The following is a 12,583-nucleotide window of genomic DNA, read 5'->3' as shown; positions in this document are numbered from 1 at the left end:
AATGGTACATTATTGCCTTCTGAAATGATGTCATAGGATGTACAATACTGAACCACCCATAAAGAATTCTGTCCCTTTCCCATAAATGAACCTGAATCTAATCAAGCTCCTAGATCTAACTGCCATTTTAGAGAAAATAAGAGGACAAGCAGGGGGTTTTCAACTTCTGCACTATTGACATTCTGAGCTAGATAATTCTTTGATGTAGGGGTTGTGCTATGTGTAGTAAGACGTTTAACAGCATCCCTGGCCTCTACTTGCTAGATGCCAGTAGCATCCCTTAGTCAAGATAATCAAAAATGTCCAGATGTTGCCAAATGTCCCTAACTGGCAAATTCATGCCCAGTTAAGCACCGCTGGAGAGATACATGTTAAATGACACCTTGTGTATATAATCAGCCAACTCCAGTATGTGGGAAATCCTTGAGACAAATTATCCATTTTCTTCAACAAATGAAAGGCATGAAGAAAGAACAAATGAGGACAAGGCTGTTATAGATCTAAAGGTACTTAAATCTGTCAATCAAATGCAATGCATGGACATTCTTTGGAAACCAATTAGAATAAACTGTAAAAAGGCATTTTGGAGACAATTGGAGAAAACTGAACACAGATTGGGTATTATACACAATATTAAGAAATTATTGTTTAATTTGTTGGGTGTAATAAAGGTAGTACAGCTATAGATAAATTTGTAATCCTTATCTGATAAACAGTAACACAAGTATTTGCAGGTGAAATGATATTTGCCTGCCCTTTGTTTAAAATAGTCAAGAAAAAAGTGTAAGGGAGAGTAGATAAAACAAGAAATTGAGAAAGCTGATGATTATTGAAGCTGAGAAATGAATCCAATTCTTCTCCTCTCTTTCCTTTTGTGTATTTTTAAATTTGTCATAATAAAGAGGTAGAAAATAAAATAAAATGAGTGGGAAAGGTCTTCTAGCAATAATAGTAGATTAGGTAATTCAGAAAAAACCTCCCACTAAGGACAACAAAACTCCTGGATGAAAGTTTTTACATTTTAAAAACTTCAAAATTTTAAGATACCTAGGACTGACCAGACCAAAATCTAGGGAAAGGCAAGAACCCAAAGAGATAAGTCACGAAGGCAAAGCTGCTTTTTTCCTGGGAGTGTTTTTGTTTGTTTGTTTTTGCCACCCCTGAAGGAATGACTGAGAAGTAGCTTTGAAACTGAGCTGACATTTTGGCAGCCTTGTGGGAAGAAGGGGACAATATTCATAGCTCAGGACCTACTCAAGGTGAGAAGTCTAACCCCCTCCCAAACACTTTAAAGCGGGACCCTGCAGGTTCACCTCCTGAAGGTAAAGGCAACCAGAAGTAAATTATCACCTAGAATTGCAACCTGGGTCTCGGTGACCTGTCCAGGGAATCTCAAACCTTGAAGGAGGATTGAGTGGTCCAGGACTCAACACAGGAGTCTGATCAAAACAAATGAAAATCCTCTTTGGAGAAAGGTGACATCTTCCTAGGCCTCACATTATTCCTATAAATGATTTTTCAAGTGCAGTGTTTATCTAGAGTCAGAAGTAACAACAGGAAACAGAGACCCACAAAGACTTATGCTTTAGGAATTTTCATATGCTGACCATAAAATCCTGAAGATTCTTATGATTAAACCAATAAAATGCAAACTTGAAAATATTTGCATGAACAGGAAGCTACAAAAAGTTACACCATGGATTTGAAAAAGAATGTAATAGAACTTCTAGAACTGAAAATTTTAATAATCCAAATTCAGAACTCATTGGACAAGTTTGACAAATTGGATATAACAGAAGAGAAATTTCGTGAACTGGAAGATAGACCAGAAGACTGAAGCATAGAGAGATTAAAAGGTGGAAAATACAAAAGATAGGGCAAGAGACATAAAGAGTACAATAAAAAAAAAAAAGTCTAATAATGTATAATTGAAGTCCCAGAAGGAGAAGAGAATTAGAAAGGGGTAGAGAATCTTGAAGTGATGATGGCTGAGAAAATAAAGGTATCAAACCATGATTCAAAAAGCCAAATAAAGTCAACCAGAATACATAAAAAGAAGTTCACATCTAAACACATCTTGGAAAAAGGAGAAAAACAGAGACAAAATGTAAATCTTAAAGATATCCAGAGTAAAACAGAATAACAGATTGACAACTGACCTTCTCATCAGCAACAATGGAAGCCAGAAAAGAGTGGAATAAAATTTTCTATGCACTGAAAGAAAATAAGTGCCAACCTAGCATTCTATATCCAGCAAATATACCCTTCAAGAATTAAGCTAAAATAAAGATAATTTCAGATAACAAAAACTAAGAGAGTATGCCAAAAGCAGAAAAGGAAATTCTAAATCATATAGTTCAGTTAAAAGAAAACTGATTGCTGATGAAAGGTCTGAGATGTAGGAAGGAATAAAGAGCAAAGAAAGAAGTAAATATGTATGTGCATCTAAATGAAAAGTGGATAAAATAACAATAATAATAATGTTGTATGGAGTTTTAAATATAGAGAAAATGAAAATACATAATTACAATAAAATAAATCAGGATGGGATAAAGGAAATTTAAGTGTCCAGAAAGTGGTGAAAGTTCTAATTTATATCAGACTTTAATAAGACAAAAATATATGTTATCATCTCTAGGGTAACCACTAAAAGAATAGTAAAATCATGTATAACCAAACAAGCTAATGGTGAAATGGAATAATAGAACTTTAATCAATAGAAAAGAAAGAAAAAAAGAGAGAAAAGAGAACACAGAGTAGATGGGGAAAATAGAAAACAAAAAGAAGACAGTGGAGGGTGGCAGGGCACGATGGCAGCATAGGGAGGTGTGGTATCTAGTTAGTCCCCTAGAACAACTAGCAAAAGCCATTAATAACTAGTAACTAATCTGGAACAACTGTTTGGGGGACTTTTGTGACCAGACACACATCGTACACCAGTCTGGAATGGTGGAATGGCTGAGATCACAGCATAGAACTGTAAGTAAAGCTCCCCAAACTGAGGAGCTGTTGCCCCTCCCCCACTGGCCCAGCAGGCTGAGTTGGAACACTTCCCTGTGGGAAAAAGGAGCAGTCTACTAGGAGCAAGGGAAAGTAGCATAACCAAGTTCCAACTGCAGTTTTAATTAACAAATCTGGACTACTGAATACAAGCTACAAGCACAGATAAACCTGGAGCAAGCAGGAAAGGAACCCAGAGGTTTCTCCTGGAAGAGAGGAGGCAGGGCTGACAGAAAAAAAAAAATACATAAATAAATAAAAACAGAGGCTTTTGGAGTTGGCTGAGTTCAGAACACTGGAAAAGGACCGTGTCCCACTGGGTACCAACTCTAGTTCCTGACTGGTCGGGACTGACTCTGAAAAGGGATTTCTTTCCTTTTTCCTTTTTTTTTTTTTTTTTTCTCTTATTCTAAATAGCTCATTAGAGAAAAACTCAGGCATTTTCAATTGTCAGTGCTGACCCAGGCAAGGGTGGAGTTAAGCTAGTCAGAGAGTCAAAGAAGAAGTCAAGCAAAGGAGATAATTCCCTAAAAGGCTTATCTTCCCTAAGGAAAGTAGGGGACAGAGCCCAGCTCAAGTGGCTGCCCTCCCTGAGAGGACTCAGACCCCAGGGCTGGGGGGGGCGGGGAGGACAGAAACAGCTTAAGCTTTGCTTCTGTCACTTTCAGCCCCTGACAGGACTGGGTCCACTGAGAATTAAAGGGACCACACCTCTTTATGCCAGTGGGGAGCTATAGGCTGACAAGCACCACCTGCTGGGCAGGATAGGAAAAGCAGAGTATCTAGAGGCCTCACTGGAAAGTCTGACAATCTGCTTGGTCTCATCCTCAGGGAAACTTGATACTGATTACACCCTTCTCCTGAGACCTGGGACCATCTGGCATGGGAAAATCTGATTGGGGTAATCAAGGAAACCAGATGCCTAGACAACAAAAAATTATGAATTACATTAGGAAAAATGAAGATGGACCAGTCAAAGGAACAAACTTACACTTCAAATGAGATACAGGAGTTGAAACAACTAATTAAAGATCTTCAGACAAATCTGCTAAATCAATTCAAAAATCAAATCAATGAGTTGAAGAAAGAGATGGAGGATATAAAGAAGACATTGGACAAACATAAAGAAGAACATGAAAGTTTGAAAAAACAATTGGCAGAACTTATGGTAATGAAAGGCACAATAGAAGAGATGAAAAACCCAATGGAGAGGTTAAGCCTGTTTATAATTGTGCCTAAGAGTCATCCTCAGAAAATCTCTTTTGTTGCTCAGACATGGCCTCTCTCTCTAAGCCAATTCTGCAGGTAAACTCACTGCCCTTCCCCACCCATGTGAGACATGACTCCCAGGGGTGTAAATCTCCCTGTCAACATGGGACAGGACTCCCAGGGATGAGCCTGGACAAGGCATCATAGGATTGAGAAAGACTTCTGGACCAAAAGGGGGAAGAGAAATGAAACAAAATAAAGTTTCAGTAGCTGAGAGATTTCAAGTGGAGTCGAGAGGTCATTCTGGAGTTTATTCTTATGCATTGTATAACTATCCCTTTTTAGTTTTTAGTGTAGTAGAATAGCTAGAAGGAAATACCTGAAACTGTTGAACTGCAATCCAGTATCCTTGATTCTTGAAGATGATCATATAACTATATAGCTTATACAATGTGACTGTGAGATTGTGAAAACCTTGTGGTTCACCCTCCCTTGATCCAATATGGATAGGTGAGTAGAAAAAAGGGGGACAAAAAGTAAATGAATAATAGGGGGGAAGAGAAGTATAAAATGTTTGGGGTGTTCTTTTTTACTTTTATTTTTATTCTTATTTTTTATTTTGGGAGTAATGAAAATGTACAAAAGTTGATTGTGGTGCAACCTGTGCAGTCTCACAGGGCCCTGCTCTCAGAAGGGCCCCTGCTTGAGTCACACTCTGCTGTCACTGTCCTGAAAGTATAAATTTTGATGACCAAATAAATGAATTTGCAGAAAAGTAAGCCAGAAAAATCTTACATACGATCAAGATGTCACATTAATAAAGTAATATTATATGTTGTATTATAATTGACACCAAAAATTGTATTTTTTGCAATTTGTAAGTTTATGTTGTTACATATCACTAAAACCCTTATTACATACTATCAGTAAAACATATTTTTAAAGGAAAAAAGCTTTATATGTTAGTACCTTATTGGCACTTTTTCCCTGGGTTTGGAACAAGGGGTCTACATTTTCACTTTGCACTGAGCCCTGCAAATTGCATAGCCATCTTTGAGGGTAGAATCATGCTCCACTAATTTGGCTGCCCCCATAGGCATCTAGAAGAGAGGAGCAACACTTTAAGCTATAATCCATTGTTTGTGCCTTAATGCTGAAGAATTTCAGATCCTTTTCTGAGAGATTTTCAACCGTGTGAGAAGAGATCCCAGGGGCACTACATGGCCTGGAAAATAGAGAGAACACCACTAAGGTGGGGAAGAGAGATGAAAGGAGGATCAGGGCCTGAAGACAGATTCCAAATTTTGCCCAGGGTTAGGCCCTGTGAGAATCCAGTTCCTGATATTCCTGAGCAAAGCATACAACCCAGCTATTAAAAACTGAAAATTAAGATGTCATTTATATGAGTCATAAAAAAATTCCCTTATCACCAGAAGTACACTCAACACAATATATAAAATTAAACACTCAGGGACATCATTCAACCTCTTGTTTAAAACTGGATGTGAGAGATCCAATTCCAGAGAAATGGCACTCCTTTTTATCATCTGAGGCTCTCTAGAGGAATATCAATTTCTCAAAGTTCTAAATAGAGAAAAAAAGTCTGGAATTAATTAAAGTGTGCCAATACTGTCATTTTCCATGTGGGGTGAAAGGAACTAATGTGTAGTTAGGATATCATCAAAAGACTAGTAAAAAATGTAAGGAATTGGTTAATTGCACAACTCCTGGGAGATGATCAAAACACATTTTTTTCCATCTGTTATGTGTATATTGGATATTTCTATATGCACAGCTACCGACCAAGATGGCCTTAATGCTTCCCTCAGCTTGACTAAACTTTAGACAGGCCCCCTCCTGCTTCATCTCCCTACCTTCCTCTCCCCCCAGTCCTGACATCATCCACACCCCCAACCAAGGCATCATGCCTTTATCTCCTCTCCCTTTCCCCCAGTGCTTAGAGGACCCAGCCAGCCTAACAACAGGAAACAAACAAAAACAAAAACAAAAGCATTCCAAGCCAATGGCTCCAAATTCCAAGCTCAGCAAACCGCTCGTTCCTTCCCATTGATCAATGCCTCTTAACATCCTCCACTACTTTTCCATTAGCCCACCCTAGCCCTTCAAAAACCCACCACTCCTTGTTTCAACTCAGCTGAGTTCCAGCTTGGCTCTGGTCTCACTCCCCTACGGCAATAGCTCTTAAATAAAGTCACCCTTGTCTATTTAACATTGTCAAGTGCAATTTTCTTTGGCACCATCTTGCGCATAAATGAGAACCTATTTCAAGTGAAAGGAACTTCCACAGTTAGCTACGCTCCAGGCTAGGATAGTAGAATAAACAGAACCACTCCTGTTCTAAACAGATTTCAGACTCAGAAAGAATCTCTTGGGTGCGATAAAAATAATGAATCCAAGAGACTTTTGCCCATAACATTTTGACTGTATACCCTCAACAAATACAAAAAGTACTGTAAACACATATTGAATACTAGTTAGTACTCGGTAGTATGGGTCAGCAATGCTGAAACTGCTTTCTGTGTATTCTAGGATTAAATAAATGAGTAAATAAATGAGAATGATTGGAGCCAAGTTTCTCACTGTTGGAGGAGGGAATTACAAATATGGACAGGGGAAAGGTTAGAAGAATCACGTGGTGTTGATTCAGAATTAGATGTATCAGTATGAACTCGTATTTCAAAGTACAACTTCTTGTAAGTTAAAATTACAACTGTCATAAATACAGAGTGAGCATGGATCAAAGGTTTATTTGCCTAGCTAATGAGAGAAACAACAGGATGGTAAAGCAGATTCAAAGAGAATTTGAGAGATTAAGTATTTATAGGCACTGATTAAAGATTGTTAAAATAGGATTGCTGGATTATACACAAAATTAGTTAATATTATATAGGGCAAGAAAACTATAACCTTTGGGTTTTGGGGGTTGTGATTTTGTTTTTAGTTTTTGTTTTTATTTTTACCTGGTAGAAATTATTTGCATCTGTACCAGACAACCTACAAGATAACATACAACTTTAGAGAATCTGGGCCCTATTCAACAGTGAATAACAAATCAAACTAGTGCTCATAGGTGTTTGCAGTTCTTTTCCTAAAGAATAAGAAAAGCCTTTGGTGGGCCTGTCAGCTGGAGAGTAGGCAGAACTAGAGAGAACAGAGATCTATCTGCCACAAGCACCGAGAAGCATTGCTACTTCAGTAGGATTAAGCACACAGATCTTGGTTTTTAAACACCATTTTCCACAAAAAGGAACCCAGGTTCCTTGAAGAAATGGTCAACTGCAAGATGATGAGGTTTGGAAATTGCTGCTCAACATGCAAGGCTCTGTGGTTTGTGGAGACAGTAGGAAGCACCTGAACATTCTGGCCTCCAAGTCCACCACGACCACAAGACGGCAGTGACTGGATTCAGTGGCCACTCCCCATTCTGAGCTTGCTTGACCTCTCAGCTGCTGTTGACTTTTTCTCCTTAAAAACATCTGTTCCCTCAGCTTTCATTGACAATGATCTTTCTTGGTTTTTCTTGTGTGTCACTGGTCATTCTTTCTTGATCTCTTTTTACCAACTTCTCACCCACCCCCCACCCACCCCCTTCTCTGCCTATTCTGTTAGTGTAGGTGATATTCAAGGTTCTGGTCTTTTCACCCTTCTCAACCTCCCACAGCAAGTTCAGCCAGGTTCATGGCTTCAATCACCACCTCATGCAATGATTCCCAAATCCTTACTTCCTACCCGAGCTGTCTTCTGAGACCCATGGACACATTTCCAAGTGTCCACTGGATATCTGCCCCTGGATATCCCAGAGGCATCTCAAACTCAACATGGCCCAAACTGAACTTACCATCCCACCTTGTTCACTCCCCGACATTCCTACTTCAGTCTTCCCTCTCTCAGTAAACAAGCTGATTCTCAAGACAAAACCCTCCAGCACATCCAGGCAATCACTTGGTTCTATCTTTTCTCTGCCAAGTCTGTCCACTTCTATCACAACAGCCACCCACTGCCAGTCCATTCATCCGTATCTCTCCTTGGATCATTGCAACAAGCTTCACTGGCCTCCTTCCCCCTCCAACCCATTTAACACACTGAACTCAAAAGCCTTGTTTTAAGTCCTATTGATGTTCATTCAAATTCTGGCTCCTGGTCTCCTCTCTGGCCTCATCTCTCAGCACCTCTCCTGTCTTGGACTCTACACACCAGCCATTGTAAACCTCTTCCAGCTCCTCCAACTCAATATTACTCTCTCTTGCACATCCTCATCTGTTTGGAACTCCTTTCTCTTTCCCATCCTCTCTCAATAAACCTGCCCCCCCACACCCACCCACCCTCACATGAATTGAACTTAGCTCTCAGGTCTCAGCTTGGTTATAACTTCCTCAGTGAACCCTTCTAGGACTCCTGCAGTCTGAGTGAGGCTGGCTTGTTTCTGCCATAGCATTTAGCACAACAAATTGCAATGACCTGTTTACTTGCCTATATCCTCTATGAGGACAGCACCATGTCATGCTCATGGTTGAATTGAAGCCTCATTATCAGCATTATGCCTGGCATGTTACACCTGGCACATACCTGTCATAGATAAAAGATACAGATAAGTAGATAGATAGATATATGAGACATAAAGATGACAGATGGATGGATAGATACAGATAGATGATAGATATAGATAGATAGATGATAGATATAGATAGATAGATGATAGATATAGATAGATAGATAGACAGATAGAGAGGACTCTATATCCAACTCCAGAAGGCTCTGGAATCTGGAGTTGTGATTGCCTGAGATTCATAGCAACACACTTTGCCAGTTTTAATTGTATGTGCTGAAAAGTATCTGTTCTAGTTTGCTAATGCTGCAGAACACAAAACACCAGAGACGGATTGGCCTTTATAAAAAGGGGGTTTATTTGGCTACACAGTTACAGTCTTAAGGCCATAAAGTGTCCAAGGTAACACATCAGTAATCGGGTACCTTCACTGGAGGATGGCCAATGGCATCTGGAAAACCTCTGTTAGCTGGGAAGGCACGTGGCTGGCTTCTGCTCCAAAGTTCTGGTTTCAAAATGGCTTTCTCCCAGGACATTCCTCTCTAGCAAGCTTGCTCCTCTTCAAAACATCACTCACAGCTGCACTGAGTTCCTTCTCTTTAAGTCAGCTCATTTATATGGCTCCACTGATCAAGGCCCACCCTGAATGGGTGGGGCCATGCCTCCATGGGAATATCTCATCAGAGTCATCACCCACAGCTGGGTGGGGCACATTCCAAGCAAATCTAATCAGCACCAAAACATCTGCCCCACAAGACTACATCAAAGATAATGAATTCATTCAAACATTCAAACTGGCACAGTATCAAAGGCCTTTTGAGGTAGAAATGTTCTCCACAGCTGAAGAGAAATTGGTGGTTTTCTTGCTTTAAAAGAACAAAGCTGCATTTTGCCACTTGGTGGAGCCAATGCAACACCTAAGAGGCTTGCAGAGGAACCATTTTACCCTCATCCTCTGACTGGGTGTGACATCATCCACTGCTGTTCACAAAGGAGAGCATTATTTTGGTGTTAAAAAAAAAAAACAAAAAAACGAAAGGCCTACATTTATTTTTTCAGGAAATCTTGTTGCTCTCTGAGACCCAAAGAAATCATCCCTGCTCCATAAAAGACTGGAGAGGGTTATGTTCTTACCACTACCAAAAGGGGCTGCAAGGGGCATGTGAGCTTGCTATTTCACTGTGAGTGGGAGAAGACTGGGAGAAGCCATGGGGAATTATTATTTTCTAGAAAAGTGAAGTCCTTTTCCATCAGAGCCTGCCCGAGGGGCAAGTGGAAGCAGGGCTCTGCCACCCTGGCCAGAGTTCAGCATGCTTGGAATGGGGCGCGGGGGCTCTCTCAGCCAGAGCTGCCCAAGATCCTTCCCCGTGCCCATGGTCTGACCACAACACTTACCCCTTAACATTTCCGTGGCTCCCCCATTGCTTTTACAAGGCCCTGCTGAATCTGGCCCCTCTCCACCTCCCCAGTCTACCTCTGGCCTCCTCTAGCCCCTTCACATCAACCCCACTATCTCCATGCACAGAATTCTCAGGAGGTCAAGGAAGCTTCCAGGGTTTCCAGGATCTCCAGCACTTTTTTCACTGGGGTTGTCTTCATTGGTGTTAATGGCCAGTGTAGCCCCACTCCCTCCACAACACCCCTCTTATGCATACCCCCACCAAAGGGGATGGGCAGGTCTGCCCCAGAAGGGGTGAGGACAGTAGAAAACACTTGCTCGGCCTTGGTCCAGGAAAATTCTCACCTTTCTCCCAGAGTAGCTGTCACAAGGGCCCTACCCAGGAGGGGAGGAGTCTTTGGGTGCCCTTGAAAAGAGGGATGGTGCAGCCATCTAAACACAGATACCTGGAACAATCCTGGTGGATATTAAATCTGGGCTCTTCAACACTTTCAATTCAGGGGCCCCTTTATCAGGGCCTGGAGCCCCAAGCAGCGTTCCCCCCACCGTGTCAATGATACCAACAACGAAGGCACCAGCAAGCTTTGTCATCGGTGAGCCCTGCGTCTATGAGCCTTCGTTCAACAGACCTTTCCTAAGGACCCACCTGGTGCCAGGCATCACAAAGGTCAAAGGTTAGTGAGAAAGACACAGTCTCTCCCTTTCAGTAACAACTTACAAGCTAGTGGGGAGTCAGACCCAGGTATTTATAGTACCTGATGATAGGTGCTCTAATAGAAGTTATGTGAAAAGCACTGAGGTGACAGCTCTCCTTATTCATTCTTGTGCTTTTCAATTCATGTTCAAACCCATGTCACAGACTATAGCTTAGAGAGCACTTATGTCCTTATGGGACTCACATTTTTGATCAGTCCATAGACTGCCAGGGTGGAAAGAAACTCCTCCAGGACACTCCCTTCTGAGTATGAATCAGGCGGCCGAGGCCCTCCCAGCCTGACCCGGTCAGAGGCTGAGTGATGGGCCTCGGGACACTCAGCACCAAGCAGCAGACCGGGTGTGGTCTCAGAAGCGGGCAGGCTGTCAAGCCCTCCTCCATGCATCTAGCAACCCCTGTGCTGGCTTCTATGGCTGCTGGACCTTCAGCTGCCACAGCCCTTCTCCGGGCTTCAGCTTCTCTGCAGTGGTTAGACGAGATAAGAGGGCCCTGCCCTTCTTTTCCACTTCTAAGCTCGTGCATTTGTGATTCTCATTCTTCCTACTAAATGCTGAAGACTCTCCGTGCTCTGAGTCAGAAGCTGTGCGGCCTCATTGCTTAGAGGTGACTCAGACCCAGACTTGGCTCTGGGGTCCCTTTTGTAATATTCCCTTATTTGGCCCCAGCAGGGTCTCTGTGTTCCCTCTGGGGAGGTGATGGGCAGAGCCCCACTCAGAGCCAAAGAGATGCCTCCAGCCGACATTCGTGCTTCAGACTGTGACAGCTGGTGCAGCAGCCTCTAGAGCTTACTGGCTCAACCTCGTCAAACACCATTGCAAAGGAATGTTTTTCCAGGATTTTAAATAATATGGAGAATAATTTGGAAGTCCAAATTAATGCTCTTGAAAATAAAATATCTTAGAACTCCCATTCATTGCTGGTGGGAATGCAAAACGGTGCAGCCACTTTGGAAGACAGTCAGGCACTTTTCTTACAAAATTCGTCACATGGCAAGGCACATGGAGGTGTCTCCTGGTCTCTCTCTTCTCTTCCAGTTCAGCTTCTTGCCTCCTGCGTCTTTCTGTTTCTGGTGTCTGAATCCATTCCGCTTATATAAGACTCCAGTAATAGAATAAGATACATCCTGACTGGGCTGGGTCACACACACCTTAACTGAAATAACCTCATCAACAGGTCTTACTTACAATGGGTCTACAGCCACAGGAATGGATGAGCTTTAAGAACACGTTTCTCTGGGGTGCCTCAAACCACCACAGATGCCTTCAGAAGAAAGGTGCCTTTGTTGATGACAATACCAGTAATAGCAACCTGAGGTTGCACAGTTCCCAAAGCAATTGAACAAATGAAGCTGATTTCATGCCTGTAACAACCCTTTGAACTATGAAAAAAATATATATCATTTCCACACTTTAAGAGATAAGAAAACTGATGGTTAAAACTTTGAAAATTGCAAAGTACTGACAAATACAGATATAATGTATTATTAGCAAAGTTATCTTTAGGACAAATCTGCTATGAAAATGCCTGCCAGACTCAGTGTTTGGTGGGTGAGGAGCCAGCAACCCTACAGCTCAGCCCTCCAGGCAGGGGCGGGATCTAATACCCTGAGCTCCACCGACTGGCAAAACAAACGAAAGGCCCAGGAAGCTGTCTGAGCTGTTGGAAGCTTTCTTTCCAGAGTTTTCCACTCTCC

This window comes from Choloepus didactylus, chromosome 2 (assembly GCF_015220235.1).
Source record: "Choloepus didactylus isolate mChoDid1 chromosome 2, mChoDid1.pri, whole genome shotgun sequence".
Classification (NCBI taxonomy): domain Eukaryota; kingdom Metazoa; phylum Chordata; class Mammalia; order Pilosa; family Megalonychidae; genus Choloepus; species Choloepus didactylus.
This window is presented reverse-complemented; position numbering follows the sequence as displayed.